Source organism: Ricinus communis, chromosome 6 (genome assembly GCF_019578655.1).
Source record: "Ricinus communis isolate WT05 ecotype wild-type chromosome 6, ASM1957865v1, whole genome shotgun sequence".
Taxonomy (NCBI): domain Eukaryota; kingdom Viridiplantae; phylum Streptophyta; class Magnoliopsida; order Malpighiales; family Euphorbiaceae; genus Ricinus; species Ricinus communis.
The window spans coordinates 12,308,868-12,326,973 of NC_063261.1; the positions used below are offsets into that span (position 1 = coordinate 12,308,868).

General features: G+C 39.3%; 1 non-coding gene across 1 annotated transcript; it reads right to left on the bottom strand.

Annotated features, from left to right (window-relative positions):
• Window positions 1-5,924: 5,924 nt before the first annotated feature.
• LOC112533836 lies at window positions 5,925-6,031 on the bottom strand. Its single transcript, XR_003078191.1, has one exon. It is a non-coding gene; the product is annotated as a small nucleolar RNA R71 (small nucleolar RNA).
• Window positions 6,032-18,106: the final 12,075 nt, after the last annotated feature.

The window sequence follows — 18,106 nt, forward strand, 5'->3', positions numbered from 1 at the left end:
CAATTCAAACGCCAAAATCACATTTTATACCTTCAAATGTCAAAAGACTACAAAAATTCTTAAGTTCTATAAGCAATAAGAAGAAAGTACAAAGGAAGAATCAGAAGCCGGAGGTCTCTCCCGAACCCCCCATCTCGTCATCCGAGTCAATATTCATTCCTTGGGTCTATAAGGCTGATAGCTTAAGGGTCAATACGTCGATCAATTGTTGTTGAGCGTCAATCTGACGCTATCGATCATTTAGTTGCCCCTATAAGCCCTCGTGGTTCCTCTAATGAAAACCCAAAAGGAGATTAGTTAGCGCATTTTATACATGCATACATACATACATACATACATAAGTCATTTTCTTACTCACCAGTCGAGGATAAGGAATTGCCTCATTATAGCATTGACCAGCCGATGTACGTGCTCGAACTTATCCCTTTAAACTATATTTGTATATATATGTTACTAAAACTTTCAAGAAAATAAAGAGGTGAAAACATATAAGAACATAATAGCTTACATGAGTGCAAGTACTCGGAGTGAGCTCTGGAGGGAGGCACTGCTCCATGGCAAGCCGGTGCTCCTCACACCACGTAGGCTCTAGTATAAAACCATCAGATGAAATAGTCGAATGAAATAGTCGTGTCACAGAAATCGATGAATGAAATAGCCGGTGCTCCTCTCAAACATTGGAACGTTGGTGGTGGATCCCATCGTCGAATGAAATAGTCGTGTCACAGAAATCGATGCCGGTGATAGCAGAAAAAGAAAGAGGAGAGAGAGTTAGCTTACTAATCGGAGTGTGGAAGGTATGAGCCATGTCCATTCACCTCTCGAGTAGGGCGATATAGAAGTGTGATCGAACCTCCAGATGACCGATTTGAGTGTGGCTATGAACCGACAGAAGTCAGCATCTCAGATCCTAGCCGGAACTAAACTAGGAAGCTCATTGAACCACTCGCAAGCGCTATAGAAATTTCTAGCAAATATGATAGACACAATATCACCTTATAAGGTCAAATATCCAGGTATTTAAACATCACGTGCATACAAAAAGACCCCAAACAAGTATATGTCTATTTATCATTATTTTCCACAATGAACCCCGAAAAACCTTCGTTTGGCATGTGCATGGCCAATTAGCACTATGGAGAGCCAATAAGCAATATATAAAGCAATCGACTGTATATATAGTCGATTGGCTCTACAGGTTAGGTCACCAAGTTTTTTATTGATTTTTAGTAGTTTCTCACGCATTTCGGAGAAATAATGCATATATCAAGCATATAAGTTGTAAAACTAAAGTTTAAGCCAAGAAATTGCCTCTTCAATGGCTAGAAATACGCTGTGGGTGTTCAATTTTGCTAGAAGATGAATCTCCTCTCCCTTCACAAGCCTAAGGTAATTTTGGCGAGAAATTAGGATAGAAAACTCCTAATTTGGTGCAATGTGCGTCCTGAGAATATAGAAGATGAACTTGCCATTTTGAGACTAATTTCGTGAAAATTGATTAAGAATTACGTGAGAAATTGGAGAAAAAGTGAAAAAGGATTTTTAGAGAAAAGTAAGAAAAATGGATAAAATGAAAGAAATGTGGATATAAGCCTATATATGTCTTAAGGAAAGGGCAAAAATATCATTTAGGTCCCCGACCTATCAAAGATCAAGTTTTAGTCCACGAAGTTGGTACAAGTCCTCAGAAGACATATAGAAGCCCAATTGGCACCCCGATGGGGAATTTTTGAGAAAATTACAAGTTTGGTCCCTGACTATTAAAAATTATGTTTTAGTCCCTAGATCGACCTAAACACCAATATAGCTTCTAGAAAGCATCAAAATGAGTAAAATTGTGCCTCGATGTGGGATTTTAATCTAAATACCCGAAAGTGGAAAATTACCAAATTGACCTGAAACGACAAATTATTTCGTAGAATGAAAAACAGCCAAAGAAAGTCTTTGCAATTATCAATTCAATGGGCATGGATCCCAATTCAACGGGCATGTCTCCCAATTTAATGAGTGTAGTTCCCAAACAGTAGGCGAAGTCTTCAACCTAAGCAGGCAACGTCCTCAACTTAAGCAGGCGAAGTCCTCAACCTAAGCAGGCAAAGTCCTCAACCCAAGCAGGCGAAGCCCTCAACCTAAGCAGACGAAGTCCTCAACCCAAGCGAGCGTGACCTTCACATCAAATCAATGATCGAAATCTGAGTTTTTGGGGCATGGCTTTTATAGCTCTCAGATCCTTTTTCTATATCCTTGATTTCTATAATGTGTCTTAGTTTATTTAGCACATTGCGTGCTCACAAATTTTAACAAATTGGGAGCAACTGTCAGCACCCCTTTTCTGGATCTAGATATCGAGAGAAATACGAATAATCCTATGATGAAAGTTATTGCCTTCTCGGGTCTTGAGAGAAGAAGGACAAGCGAATCCAAGGCTATGGTTGAGGTTAATCTAGCTGAAATTACCTTTTTAAAATCATTTTGGACTCAATTTTCATGAAAAATAAAGTGCAAGGGTCAAAGAGGCCATTTTCACAAATTCAAAGACCTAATTACAAGGTTTTAAAAAAACTCTTTCTTAAAAGAGCCAATATGATCTACATAGAGCTGATTGGGTTTTTTGCACTCCGACGTCATTTTTCTCAATGATTTTATGTCCAAATACAGATTCTAAAAGGTTTTCAATGATAATCATGATTTTTAATGATAATTATTTATATCTAAAGAATTACATTAGATATTTGTCAACATTATTTGTTGAGATTATGGTCTCCCTTAGGGTTTCCTTTGAAACCCTATCCCTATAAATAGAAAGAGGTGATTCGGGTTAAAAGAACAATAGCAACTGGTGACTACCAACATATAACAAAAGAAACAAAGAGCAAAAAACTAGAGTACACAGAGTAAAAAACCAGAAAGAGAAAAAAAGTTGTCATTCTTATTTTGATAGAAGACTCAAGTTAAGCCACTGAAAAAAGATGATTAGGATTGTTGATATTATTTATGATCAATATGATTAGGTTAGAGTTTCTTTGGATCTGCATGTTATTTGGGTTTTGAATCGATAATAAGAACTCTAGGATTTTGAATCTGATTAGATACATGCATTATGATTAATGATTAGAATTATATTTTCATTGAGATTTAGTAGTTAAATATGTTTAATAGGATTATATGATTAATTTGCTATCTTTTTATTACTATGCTTTTAGTTTCTAGGGTTTTGTCAGTTTTTTTAAGGTTTTGATTGATTGATTGATTCCTCTTGTTTTCTCAGGGCTTTCTAGGGTTTTTTGTCTACATTGAGCCGATCAGTTGTGTAGCCTTCAATCCTAGATTTTGGCTTTTGATTGATTTTGATGTATTTTGATGTATTATATTAGTTTCTAGGTTTTTTTCCTTCGCAATTATAGTTGTAGGCCGGATTGTAATTATTAGACTTATTTTCTACTTTTAAATTTTATTTATTTTTACTATATGATTATTAAATATGTTTATATGTGATTGATTAATTAAAATGGACCATATAGACTTAGGGTTAAAACTAGATCAAACATGAATATTGTAGTCCAATAGGTTAATCAAAAGTAACTTGGCCTAAAACTCTAAAATCTAAGTAGACTTAGTGGGCCATGACATGTTGTACTTAGGATTGGGCTTAATTAGAATTAGGATCACAATGAATGAGCCTTATCATAATAAGTAGTCCATTAGGTCTAAGGCTAGAAATCCAAAGCATAATATGTAATTGGGCTAGACTAAGTGGACTACATACATAATTAACTAGTAAACTAGGTTAACAACTTCAAATGGGTAGGGCTTGAATAAAACAGGTTAGACTAGGGTGAACTATGTGTGTTATTTAGTTTGCTTATGTGTAAATTACTTGCATTTATGTGGAATAATTTGTTAAATAATAAAAATAAAGACTAATATACACAAATAAGGAAGTTGGCTTCTAGATCTATCTTTGGATTTTATGGCGTAAGCTTCCTTATGGAATATGAGAAACACCACTCATTAGGAAAAGTGTCCCAGTGATTACCCGGGTGGCAACTCCCATCTCCGCACTAGTCTCAATTACTAGTTAGCAAAGTTCCTGATTAGGTTGAAAAGCCTTACAGTGCCGTAGTCATTAACGACACTTAGGTGCATTCCTGAAACTGTGGCCCACTAGTCTTTTCCTATTTTTTAACTGCTTATTTTCTCTCTTTTTGGACTAATTTTTGCCTGACTAGCCTTTTAGGTTTTCTAATCAACAGGCTATTTTTTCTATTATTTATTTTTATACATAGTATTTCTTGAGACGATCTAAGGTGATTGGTTCAGTGAACTCGTTCCCTTCTAAGTTTTAGATCTTAGCAGCACCTTTAGGCAAGATCTTCTTTACCAAGTACAGGTCTTTCCACTTAAGCTTGAGCTTCCCTCTTGAGTTGAACGTACTAGGTCTTATGTGCTTCAATACTAGATCACCAGCTCTTATCTTTTCCAGCTTCACTTTCTTATTAAATGGCCTAGTTATCCTTTTTTGATATAATTGCATGTGGTATAGGGTTTTCATCCTTTTTATCAACTAGAGCCAATTGCTGGTATCTTTGCTTGACACATTGATACTCTGGTATTTGAGCCTCTAATATAACTCTCAAAGACTTTAACTCCAACTCAACCGGCAAAACCACTTTAGTATTGTAAACCATGAAGTATGGTGTTTGCCCAGTTAATGTTCGCTCGATTGTTCGATATCTCCAAAGTGAAAAAGGTAACCATAACGAACCAATCCTTGTGATTCAAGACCATCTTAGGTTCTTATTGGCTACTTCTATTGCTCCATTCGCCCGAGGTCTATATGGTGAAGACTTGTGATACTCGATCTTGTATTCTGGTATTAGGTATGCCATCTCCCCCATGAACTGCACCCATTATCCGTTATGACATGATGTGGACCCTGTATATATAGATCAGATTCCTTTCTAGAATTTCATCACTTAGGTCCCCTTTGGGTTTGTTTCTCTTGTTGCAGTTGTCTTTCGATTGTCAGTTGTTGTTCATTTATTTATTTGCATTCATAATCATTAGTTAGTTAATTTAGACTTCTCACACCCTATTTCAGACTAGATAACATAGTGAACAGTAATAACTCTAGGTTCACCCGATCTCCAAGGATACGACCTTGATAATCACTACAGGCGTGACGACGAGTTCACTACCCAGTGTAGGCGCAAGTAGCCCACAAGTTTTTGGGCGCTGTCTGTCGGGAACCGTGTGAACTAGAGTGAATTGTTTTTGTGTTACTTTAGTCACTATTTGTTTATTTATTTATTATTTATTCTTTATTCTTTATTTTATTGTTTTTGTTGATCGGTGGTCGATGCGTTGTCTGCTTTGGTAGTTTATGACCGGAGCTCTAACCCCGATCCCATAGAACCCTTATCCGATTCGGAGCGCTCCCTCTGGATTATGAGATGACATTACAGGCAAATTGAGGAGGAGGGAGGGCCTGAGTTACGCTCAAGATTCATAGAGCTAACGTGATGGAGAACCACAACCCCCAGGCCGATGACGATCAGAGGATGATGTACGAGTTTTCTCGACCATCTTTGGATAGGATGAAAACTAGTATAGTCAGATCTGCTGTAGTGGCTAATAATTTTGAGATAAAGGCCAATGTTATCCAGATGATCCAATAGAGCATGCAGTTTGGAAGATTGCCTATCGAGGATCCCAATGCACATATCTCCAACTTTTTGGAGATTTGTGACACATTCAAGATAAATGGAACAACCGATGACGCCATTCGGTTGAGATTGTTTCCATTTTCCTTAAGGGACAAAGCAAAAAGATGGTTGCAATCTCTTCCACAGTAGACGATTACTATCTAGAAGGTGTTGGCCGAGAAATTTCTCTATAAGTATTTTCCTCCCACTAAAACTGCTAAACTTAGAAATAAAATATCTTCTTTTGTGTAGTTTGATGATGAAAGCATGTACGATGCATGGGAGAGGTTTAAGGACCTTTTGAGATGTTGCCCACATCACGGATTGCTAGTGTGGATGCAGGTTCATACCTTTTACAACAAGTTGAACCTTGCGATGAGGCAGATGGTAGATGCTGCAACTGGTGGGGCACTAAACAGTAAGACGCTCGAGCAGGCTCAAAACTTGATAGAGGAAATGGCCATGAATAATTATCAGTGGCAATCCTCTAGGAGTCGACCAGGAAGACAGAGAGTGGTCAACCAAGTGGATTCTACAACAGCCTTGGCAGCTCAGCCAAAGTGAGCTTCCGACCAAAAGATTGACCAACCCAGATGCTTGCCCATGCGTGAGCGTAGTCGAATTTTATGGTGGCCCGCACTACAGTGTGAACTGTACTGCGGGAGGTATGTTTGCTTCATCTTCTTCTACTTTTCCATTTGTTTCTGTTGTGTCTTTTGATGTTGAGCAGGTTGATTATATGGGGAATTCCCCAAGGCAACAGAACAACCCTTACAGCAACACATAAACCCTGGGTGGCGTAATCATCCTAACTTCAGTTGGAGGAACAATAATGCCCAGGGTCCACCAAGTTTTCAGAGACTTCATCAGTAGCCACAACAACAGCCAGCTAGGCCTGCGCAAGCTCCTCCTCCACTAGAAAAGAAGTCAAATTTAGAGGAGCTTATGATGAAGTTTGTGATGTCTATGGAGACGAGATTCCAGTAGACTTATAGTGCACTTAGGAATCAGTAGGCCTCGATTTAGAACTTGGAGACTAAGATTGGCTAGATATCTAAGATGCTTTCAAAGAGACCCTCAAGATCGCTCCCCAGTACTATAGAGTCAAACCCGAGGGAGTATTGCAAGGCTATCACCTTGCGATCAGGTAAGCAATTGACTGGTTCTTTGCCTTTAGCTGATAAGGATGATATGATTGTGCAGGATGAGCCAGCGAAGGAAGGACTAGAGCCTGAGGTGGTAGAGATTGAGAGGAAGAAAGAAGACAAGCAAAAGAGCCCTGTGCGGGAATATTGGCCCTCGGTTCCATATCCTGTGAGGTTGAGGTAGGATAAGGTGGACAAGCAATACAGTAAGATTCTTGACTTGTTTAAGCAGCTAAAAATTAACTTACCTTTTGTTGAGGTGATTTTGCAGATGCCGAAGTACGCCAAGTTCTTAAATGAGATTTTGAGCAACAAGAGAAAGTTAGAGGATCTTGGTCAGGTAGTACTTAATAAGGAGTGTTCAACTATTATCTAGAACAAGCTGCCACTCAAGCAACGAGATCCAGGGAGTTTTACTGTCCCCTGTATGATTGGCGATTTGCCAATTAGTGGTGCATTGGCTGATTTAGGAGCTAGTATTAATTTGATGCCCACTAGTTTATTTGCTAAGTTAGGGTTGCATGAACCCAAGCCTACTAGGATGAGCATCTGCCACCGATAGGATCAAGTAAGATTCCTAGAGGTGTTGTTGAGGATGTACTTGTGAAGGTGGATAAATTTATCTTTCCTGTGGACTTTGTGGTTATGGATATGGAGGGTGAGAGCACTGTGCCTCTTATCCTGGGTAGGCCTTTCCTAGCTATATCGAGGGCTATTATCGATGTAAGCGATGGGAAGCTTAAGCTTAGAGTTGATGATGAGACCATTACCTTTGACCTAGCTACTTCTATGAGACAGTAACTAGACCATGATAATGTTGTGTATTCTGTTGATGTGATTGATGATGTGGTTGAGTCCCATTTGCAGGAAATGTTATGTTCTGACCCTTTGCAGGTAGCATTAGCTAAGGATAAGGAGTTGTCCAACAAGCAAGTGTTGGAGCAACTCGCTGTTTTATTGGATTCTGAGCTGAGCTTGTCAACTGATTCTTATCTTTTTCTTGATAGGTCTAGAGTGTAGAAGGTAAAGGCATCATTCGAGAACCCACCAGTCCTAGAATTGAATGAGTTACCGAGCCACTTGATTTATGCCTTCTTGGATGAAGAGAAGCGCTTGCCAGTGATCATAGCAGCTGATCTGACTCCCGAAGAACAAGCCATGCTTTTGGAAGTTCTAAGGAAGTACAAGAAGGCCTTTGCCTTCAAGATAGCTGACATCCCAGGCATAAATCCAAGTTTCTGCTCTCATAAGATTTCGTTGGAGGACAGTTTTAGGCCGGTTGTTCAGCCTCAGAGACGACTCAACTCGAACATAAAAGAAGTGGTGAAGAAGGAGGTAATTAAGCTTCTTGATGCAGGTTTGATATATCCCATTTCTGACAGTTTGTGGGTGAGTCCTCTGTAGGTTGTGCTTAAGAAAGGAGGCATGACGGTGGTAAGGAATGAGAAGGATGAGTTGATCTCGACTCGGACGATAACAGGCTTCCGAGTTTGCATTGATTACAAGAGGCTTAATGATGCAACTCGGAAGGATCATTTCCCTCTTCCTTTCATTGATCAGATGATTGAGCGTTTGGCAGGTCACATGTTTTATTGTTTTCTTAATGGTTTTTCAGGTTACTTCCAGATTCCTATTGCACCTGAGGACCTAGAGAAGACTACTTTCACCTGCCCCTATAGGATGTTCGCTTACAAACGGATGCCATTCGAACTATGCAATGCACCGGCTACATTTCAGCGGTGCATGATGGCTATTTTTGAGGACATGATTGAGGAGTCTATGGAGGTATTTATGGATAAGTTCTCTATTTTTGGTGATTCTTTCTCTCTTTGTTTGGAAAATCTTGAGCGCATGTTAGCTAGGTGTATTGAGGCTAACTTGGTATTGAATTGGGAAAAATATCATTTGATGGTGAGAGAGGGGATTGTGTTATAGCATAAGATCTCTCAGGCTGGGATGGAAGTGGACAGAGCTAAGATAGAGGTTATATCTAAGCTACCTCCTCCTAGTTCTGTTAAGGCAGTTAGGAGTTTTCTAGGCCATGCAGGGTTTTATAGGAGATTTATTAGAGATTTCTCTAAGATTGCTAGGCCTCTTACTCAGTTGTTAGTTAAGGATGTACCTTTTGTTTTTTATGATGCATGCTTGGCTGCTTTTGAGTTACTTAAGAGACTTCTGACTACAGCCTCGATCATGGTTTCACCTGGGCTGCCTTTTGAGCTAATGTGCGATGCTAGTGATTATGCAGGTGGTGCTGTGCTTGGACAGGGGATTGAAAAGAAGTTCCAACCCATTTATTATGCTAGCAAGACTTTGACAGGAGCCCAGGAGCACTACACCACCATAGAGAAGGAGTTGTTGGTTGTTGTTTACATCTTCGACAAGTTTAGATCGCACCTCATTCTCTCCAAGACCATTGTCTTCACAGACCACTCGGCATTGAGGTACTTATTCCTGAAAAATGATGCGAAACTGAGATTGATTCGGTGGATTCTATTGTTGCAAGAATTTGATGTCGAGATCAAGGATAAGAAGGGCGTGGAGAATCTAGTAGCGGTCCTTTTATCGAGATTGGAGAATCCTCACTTGGATGCACTTAATGAGACGGCTATAGATGATCGATTTCCAAAGGAGCATTTATATGTCACTCAGGTATACACTGATACTCCCTGGTTTTCAGATTATGCTAACTACTTGGTTACTAGGGTTCTACCAAAGGGTATGACTTATCAGCAAAAGAAGAATTGCTTTGCTGATTTGAAATACTACATTTGGGAAGATCCCTTTCTGTTTAGAGTGTGCAAATCAGGTGATTCATCGTTGTGTTTATGGTGAATAGACCCTCCAAATATTGAGGCACTGCCATGAGGGACCCACTAGAGGTCATCAAGCGGCAAACCATACAGCGAGGAAGGTGCTAAAGGCAAGATTCTATTGGCCTACAGTCTTCCAAAACGCACGGAAATTTATTTAGGTTTGTGATGCTTGTCAGCGCACAAGTAATATTTCTTCTCGTGATGAGATGCCCCAAACTAGTGTGCAAGTTGTTGGGATTTTTGATGTTTGGGGCATCGACTTCATGGGACCCTTTCCCTTTTCATATGGTAATAGGTATATTCTAGTTGTCATTGAATACTTCTCTAAGTGGCCTGAAGCTCAGGCTGTGGCCACTGATGATGCTAGGGTTGTTTGCAGGTTCCTTAAGTGATTGTTTGCTAGGTTTGGCACACCTAGGGTGCTTATTAGTGATAGAGGAACACATTTCTGCAATGCCCAATTACAAAAGGTACTTAAGCGGTACGGGATTACTCAGCGGTTCTCTACTCTTCACCCCTAGACTAGTGGGCAGGTTGAGGTAAATAATAGGGGTATTAAGAGTATTTTAGAGAGAACCGTTAGTACCAGTAGGAAAGATTGGGCTCTTAAGTTGGATGATGCATTACGGCGTTTAGGACTGATTTTAGGACTGATTTTAGGACATCTATAGGTTTTATGCCCTATCGCCTTGTTTATGGAATGTCATGTCATTTGCCTGTTGAGTTAGAGCATAGGGCACTTTGGGCCCTTAGGACTTATAACTTTGATATTGATTCTGCAGGTAAGGAGTGACAGTGGCAGCTGAGTGAGCTAGATGAGTGGCACCGACAGGCATATGAAAACTTGTTAACTTACAAAGCAAGGACGAAGAAATGGCATGATCAAAGGATTCATGGGCATAAGGAGTTTCAAGTAGGGGATCGAGTGTTGCTATACAACTCTCCCCTTCATCTGTTTCCTGGAAAGCTGTGGAGTCGGTGGTCTGGACCATCTCCTTTCCGTATGGAGTGGTGGAGTTGCATCATCCCGAGAAGGGAGATTTCAAAATGAATGGCCATCGGTTCAAGCTTTACCATGGTAACTCATTGGATGGTGAGCAATGAGTTGACCTAGCTTTATATGCACAGGAGGGTTGATTCGGATGAGTCAAGCTTAGAACTCAGCAAAAATAAGCACTTTTGCACATTCGACTTTGGTTATGCTTACATATTTTTGTTAGTTTTTATTATTTCGTTATTTTCTTTTGACTTTATTCATTTTAGTTTGCTTGATAGTAGTTAGAACACTTACTTGGTAATTTAACATAGTTGTATGAATTTAGGGTTATTAACTTAGGTCGGACTTTTACAATCGGTGAGGACATACTTTTCCATTTGACCATATTTACTTGATTTATGGCCTAAACATGTGCGTATATATGTCAATCGCAGGTAGGGAGTTTAGTGATCCGAGATGGCAAAGGAAAGCCTAGAAACCTCCCCTTTCACCACGGTTTATGTGGCCATCACGGGCTACAACACTAGGCCGTGCCCATCAGCACGACCTGAGTCAAGCCTGTGATGACAGACACATGAAGACTTGGGGGAATTCAGCCGTTCATACGGCTTCCGAAGGCATCACGGGCGGCGATACCAGGCCATGCTGGTCAGCATGGCCGTGCCCCCACCTGTGCCAATTGGTGTACCATTGAAGCATAAGCGCTCAGCACGGATCAGCACGGCCTTGCCCTCGCCTGTGCTGACCCTCGTGCCTATAAAAAGGGAGGCTTCCAAAAATTTTGCTACCCCCTTTTCTAAGCTCCAAGGTGTTTTTTTCTTCCATTTCTCTCATCCTTCTTACCTTTCTCGGCAATTCCAAGTAAGTCTCTTCACTTTTTACTTTTATTTTTTTTTAATTTAGTTTATCTTTTATGCATATACTTTATTTAGGACGTACTAGTATGTTTTAGTAGTTTTACTTTGTTACACTGCTTCAATTTGACCTCAGTTAGATTTAATTTACATTAGTTGTTATGTTTGCTGTAAAGTCGATTATGAATTTTGATAACTATGGGGTTTGGCGAAAATAAAGTTTGTCTATAGCACTCTGTTATGAATAATTGCTAGAATAGAGTTGCGCTAGTTGTTGCATGATAAAGTAGGTTGGAATGTATCGGTTAATGAATTTATGCAGGACATTGCTTTATTCTTTTGTTAAGTCTAAAGTTTTCTGTTAGTCGAATCATAGTCGTTATGCTATTTAATTTTCGGTAGGATTTCTGATTAACTTGATTTCTTGTATGAATAACTAATGATTCATTACATCAGGTAATATGATGGACCGCGATCAATCCCATAGGAAGCAACGAAAACGCGTCACTACCAGCAAGCGATCGCGTGGCGAAGGAACATCTTCCTCCACAGGACTAGAACCAACACTCAAAGCACCGGGCGGCTGACCGGCCAACCATAGCCGCTGACAACTAGTCCGAGCTCGAAGAGCACCAGCTGTGAACCCACCTGCACCTGGTCGTCATCCATTGTGGACATTCCCTAATGCAGATAATGAGAGTTGATTCTAAGTCATGAGATGGAAGCAAGTGATGGCAAGTCGTTGCATCGACTTCGTATCCCTGGAAAGAGTGGGATTGGTTCAGGATGTGCGCACTCTGTTCGAGACTCTGCTGTATGCGTGATTCTTTGGCATCATTGAGCCAACCTACCGTGAGCTTACAATTGAGTTCCGCAGCACCTTCTTCCTGCAGCAACAGATCACAAACTAGCATCAGCCTGATGTAGTTTATTTCAGACTTGGGGGCAGGGAGTTCTTAATGTCAATCCCGCAATTCAGCATGCATTTGGGATTATAGACTGAACAGGAGATCCCGGGGGACGAGTATCACAGATGCCTCTACATCAACCCAGTATCCTACGACACCATGTGGGACTCATTGGTACTTAGGCCGGAAATGTACTACCCAAGCAGGTCTAAGGCGTCTAGCCTTCCGGATCATCTCCGCTATCTCTATACCCTATTAGCTTACACCATTACAGGCGGAGGAGATAGTCTTGGAGCGGTAACGCAGACCGATGTCTTCATCCTCTAGGCTATGCAACATCAGAAGAAGTTGTACTTGGGATATTTGTTGGCTCGTCAAGTCTGATCATTTATAGTAGACGCCCAGAAGAAGATGCAGTGTTGTTTTGGCCCATATATGACTAGGTTAGCCAAGAGACTGGATGTATTAGACGATTGTATGTCAGAGCTTTCAATTATTGGCGACATGACACCACTAGGGATCAGATAGATGATAGACATGCAGATGATCACGGCTACTGACATCCACATGGTATAGAGTACATGCTTGTGAACACAATAGTCAGGGAGGCTAGAGAGGCAGCGGCTAGAGGAGCCCAAGATCCATCGGCTGGGATCCCGGATGTTAGGATTCCTAACCCAGCTATAGTGTTTATGCCTCCATCTAGAGCCTCATCCTCTTATTCTTCCGAGTCATCGAGTGCTCAAATTAATGCTTTGGCTGACCGACTAGATCGAGTCTACGATCTACAGCAGCAGCACCATACTCAATTTGCGTAGTTTCAAAAGGAGACTAGGGCATAGCTTGGCGGAATGAACATTGTGCTTCAGCAGCTTATGAACGGGTTGGAGAGGCAGGCCACCCAGACAGACCTCTTAGTGGAGAAGATGAAAATTTTGATGGATGCTAGAGCACAAATCAGTGGCTCATCGATGATATGGAGTTTGATCTGGCAGGATGCTTCACGAACCCTGATCCACTACAGCCTCCTCCTTCAATGATTTTCCTTGCTCCTCATCTTCCAGCAGATCCAAGCAGTGAGGATACACCATCAGCAAACTCCTAGCAGAAAAAAAAATTGTGCAACTTTTCTTTTTCCTTTTTCTTTTTATTTTCTTTCCTTTATTTTATTTTATTTTATTTTCTTGCTTTTTGCATGCTTAACTTTATTTTATTTCCTTTCATTTTTCCTTTTTATGTTAAGTTATTTTAGTAGAACAGTATGCTTTCCAAAATTTGAAAACTAAGCATGATCTTCAATAACTATGATGTGCGAGTCATATGCTTACCCAATTTTAATCTTTCTAACACTGTGGACAGTGTTATACACAAGTGTGGGGTAGGTACCTTAGTTTTGTGCAGGTACCAATTTTGTTATTATCTTGAGTTTTGTTTCAATCGAGTAGTTGGTGATTTTTCTCTTTTGAATAGATACCCTTATAGCTTTTATCGAATCTTGTTGGAACAAGGCAATAAACAAATTTCTTAATTTCAATCGAGCCAGGTGAAACTGGTGTTTTTCCTTAATGTTTCCATTTTACTTTATCTTGGATATAGAACACTATTAATATTGCTGCTTATTATTATGATTGATTGTTTAAACTTTGGTTTGAGAATTCATGCAATTTTAACCTACTCAAATGGTGAGGTTTTGAGCCAAATTGGGCATCATTATTTTCTTTTATGGTCCTTTTGTTGTTGTTTAGTAAGCATTGTACAGAATCTTTGTTTCTAGAAGTTGCTTTGTGATTCCTTCTGAGATTACATGAACACTTAGGATTTACACAATTTGTCCAAAAGCCTAACCCTGTTTTTCCCTTAGTGAACCAATTTTGAGCCTTAGCCTTTTCTTTCATTGTAATTTACCTTTGACACTCATTTTATCACTTCTATTCATTTTTTTACCATTCTTTCTACCATTGTTGCTAGAAATTATGTAAGTTTATGCTGTATTTCATTTTGGATCAATTTGCATTCTTTTTATATATATTCACTAAGTTGCTAGAATTTTTGTAGATGCTCCCTTCAATCCAAAATTGGATATTCATTCTTATTGTTTATGTCAATAACCATAGCAGCTCCTACATAAGCTGCTGTAATATATATACATAGTATATATAAAAAAAAGAGAATTTAGTATTCTTTTAGTTCATTTCGAGCATCATCTTATTGTTAGAGCAACTTAGTTTTCATTTTTGGTACAACATTTGATCCTTGGCTATTGATGGTTGCTATCTATGCAGCTACAATCTAAGGCAGTGTACTTATCGATGCAGTCTAGCACTAATGGCGAGTATGAAGGTCGTATTCCTCGGAAAAGTGAAAGCCCATAGTTACTCCTTTGTTCTCTGTTATATTAGCCTAAAATGAATGATGAATAATTCCTAAATTAACTAATAGCTACTGTAATTGTTATCTAACTACGGGTACTAGGGAAGGATTAATTCAAATTAAGGAATAACCCCTTGGGAATTCTTATCTCTAGGGAATCGAAACTAAAGATGGAATTGATTGATTGAATTCAATTTCCGTGGGAAAATCTCTACGCAATTAACGCCTTTCTCAAGGACACTAACATCTTAACTTAGATTAATTAGGTTGAAATCTCTTCCTAACCTTAACTATCCAAATTAGCATTATATATCATTTAACACTATTGAGAGTTGTTAATTCTCAATCTGGTAGAACGAACACCCTATCTCTAGGTGAATTCAATTCTAGGTTGCAAAAGACAATCCAAACCTAAACGTCTTTCTCAAGAACATTCAAATTCCAAAAATCATTCAACAAGTTATAAGAACAAATCAATAAGCACTTCCATTGCAAACCAATATTGAAAATCAATACATTCAATTCAAAAGTTAAGTACAAAAATCCCTAGATAAAGAACTCCAATGGGTTAACAAGTTTAGCTAATCATGTTCATTATCAAAACCCACAAGAATTCAATTACAAAAATGAGTAAAGGTAAAGAAACCCGAATACACCCTTGGATGAGAGTAAACAGCTCCAATTCCTCTTGCCCAATCTTGAATCGATTCTTGTTCCCCTTGCTCGAATTGAAACCAATCAACGAACCTCACCCAATCTTCAATCTTTGAAGGAAATCTAATTGAAACCTTGGTTCAAGTCTCTTTTTTCTTTGGTTCCAGCTCAGAAAACCCTTAGAGAGAGAAAGAAATGAGTTTGGGACGTCCTAACCCTCTCTTTTAGTGTTTCCCTCTTTTCTTTCTTTTAATTAATTCGTCCAGTTGCCGCCAACATGGCCATGTTGATGCCCATGTTGGGAACACGGCCTGGTGTTGATGCCCGTGTTATTCTCTATGGTTGTGCTCCTTAACGCATCTTTTTCCTGTTGTCAAATGCATCCAACACGGTCGTTTTGGTGCCCGTGTTGGGAACACGGCCATTTTGGTGCCTGTGTTGGGAACATAGCCAGTGTTAAAACCAACATGGCCGTGTTCAGCTTCCTCATGCACAAACTTGACTTGTTTCAGCAACTTTGACGTCCAATTCTTCCCTTTATCACTCTTTGGCTTCTTTTGGACCTAATGCACACAAACAGACGCATAGGGTGAGTGTTGGGGCCAATTCACAAATGTACATAAAATTAGCCTTAAAAACCCTATTTATATGTGTGTATTCTACGCACATAAGCTATTTTCTTACATTACCTGCATAATTTTCCAGCAACTTTTAGCCTACTTTCCATATTTCTCCATACCCTACCTTAACCCCATTACAACCTGGCTTAAGACCCTTTAATCATGATTATTAATTATTTCACAGTAGTGGAGATTGGATCTATAAGCAAGCTTATGGTAAGCACTTTTTCTGTATTTTTGCGTTGAGAGCTTGGCGATCTTCTTTCACCTATATACACTTGTGTGTTTTGAGTGACATCTTGTGAGGCATGGTTCTTAAATTCTCAGCTTGGAAGGTTTATCATTTTAATTTTAGCAGCTTTATTAACTTTGTTCTCTCTCTTAAGGATTTAGAGATTTGGGGATTTTGGGGAAATCCATTACGGAGTTTTGAGATTTCTTTTTAGCTAACTTCCTGCAAAATATTTGATTGAGTTATTTGGTATCTGTTTGAGGAGTGAATTGTTGATTGCTTGAGGATAAGCAAAAGCTTAAGTATGGGGTGATTTGATAGGCATCATACTACACATGTTTTCATGCCTAATTGTTTACATTCTTATGCATGATTATCTCGTTTTATCCTGGAATCGCCTGTCTTTTGTTTCCTTTCATGTTTCAGGTCATTTTCGAAGGACACTATCAACAATCGAGGGAAATACGCGTGATTATGGACCAGAATCCATCAAATTGGACGAGGACTAGCACCCCGAGGGTTGAGCACGACCTAGACTTCGACCATGCTGAATTGCCAACTAGCTGCCCTCCAAGAGTGCCTATTGGCACGGTTACCATAGCCACTACAGCCCGTAGTAGCTCAGCACCGGCTTGGGCACAGCCTGGAAGAGGTCAACACAACGGAACCCTTAGGTTCAGCACGGCTTGGACTCCGCCCGTGCTGACCAGCACAGGCTTGACTACGGCCGTGTTGAAGAGACTATATAGGCAAAAATTTGATTTGTTGAGTGGTGGCTCGATTTTTTTGACCTAATTCCAATATACACACTCAATTCACTTGTTTTCTATACCTTAATTGTCGACTTTGGAAGATCAAATTCATCAATTTAAGGAGGATTACACTTGTTTCAACATTGATTTGAAGATCAAAACAAGATTTGGGAGCATTCAAGAGGCAAACTAGGGTTTGATATTTTGGATTGGAAAATTAGGGTTTCTCATCCAACTTGAAAGAGAAGGGTGTACATGCCTTCAATTTTCTTTTCCTTATTTGTTCCTTACTTTGCTTTAACCATGAACATGAGTAGCTAGATCTTTTGAACCCATTGGGGTCTTTATTGTTGATGGATTGTGCTTAGTTGTTAGATTTATAATTGCCATTCTTGTAATCTTCTTACTATTCAGTAATAAAGTTTGATTCAGTTAATTTGAGACATTGGATTAATTATCTTTTGGGTTGTTTCTTGACATTGAGAAATGCTTATTACAACTGGAATTTGAATAGTAAGAACTGGTAGTTAACACTTAGAGATAAGGTTAATTCACTCGCCGGATTAAGAATTAACAACTCTTAATAGATCTAAATCACGCTTAACGCTAATTTGTAATAATCTGATAGAAAGAGATTCCATTAGTTAGTACAAGTTTAGGAAGTCGGTGAGCTCGAGAGAGGAACCGAGTTCGATTCAGGATTTAGGCACAGGTAAGCAAGATTGGTAATTTATAAAATTGACCTTTAGAATTTTATCACTTAGGTCCCCTTTGGGTTTGTTTCTCTTGTTGCGGTTGTCTTTCGATTGTCAGTTGCTGTTCATTTATTTATTTGCATTCATAATAATTAGTTAGTTAATTTAGATTTCTCACACCCTATTTCAGGCTAGATAACATAGTGAACAGTAGTAACTCTAGGTTCACCCGATCTCCAAGGATACAACCTTGATACTCACTAGTGCTATGCCGCATTGATAGGTTCACTGCCTTAGGTGTAGGTTGCATAAGTAGCCTATCACAATCCTTTTCCATTGCTAAATAATAATATCCTTA